Genomic DNA, 453 nt, shown 5'->3' with positions numbered 1-453 from the left:
GCCACGTGCGGACCACCAGGCCCAGCCCCTGGTGCCGGGGCACCCGCACCCCCAGCAGGTGCCTCAGTTGGGACGTCAGGATGGTCACCGAGGCCCCCATGGCGAAGCCGTCGAGCAGTGGCTGTGAGAGGTAGGCAGACACGAAGCCCAGCCGCAGGACGCCCAGGAGGACCTGTGGGCAGAGGGTCGTGAGGGCAATGGCTGTCCGTGGCGGCCAAAGGGGTGGCCGTGCAGAGAGCCTGGCCAGCCACGGGAAGGCACCTCCTGCCCCACCGTGGCACTGCCCCCTCCCGAGACCCAGAGCCAATGGAGGGGGCCTTGGGGCTACGGTGGACAGTCCGGTACAGGAGAGGGCGGTATCGGGGGGGGGCCCCAGGAAGGCAGGCAGCCCCCAGGGTCCCACCGGGGGCAGGAAGCCTGAGGAGGCCATGTGGGCCAGTCACACTCCGGCCA

The 453-nt window shown here is 71.1% G+C and overlaps 1 protein-coding gene and 1 long non-coding RNA gene across 5 annotated transcripts in view; one reads left to right on the top strand and one right to left on the bottom strand.

Moving 5' to 3' along the window:
- IDUA (iduronidase, alpha-L-) overlaps window positions 1–453 on the top strand; it is a 12,442-nt gene that overhangs the window by 2,628 nt on the left and 9,361 nt on the right. The gene's annotated exons all lie outside the window — the stretch shown is intronic.
- The window catches only part of LOC106724809, a 10,129-nt gene that overhangs the window by 7,826 nt on the left and 1,850 nt on the right, over window positions 1–453 (bottom strand). The gene's annotated exons all lie outside the window — the stretch shown is intronic.

This window comes from Myotis brandtii, unplaced genomic scaffold (assembly GCF_000412655.1).
Source record: "Myotis brandtii unplaced genomic scaffold, ASM41265v1 scaffold986, whole genome shotgun sequence".
Taxonomy (NCBI): Eukaryota; Metazoa; Chordata; class Mammalia; order Chiroptera; family Vespertilionidae; genus Myotis; species Myotis brandtii.
The sequence above is the reverse complement of the archived record's forward strand: the minus strand, read 5'-3'. Positions and strand labels throughout refer to the sequence as shown.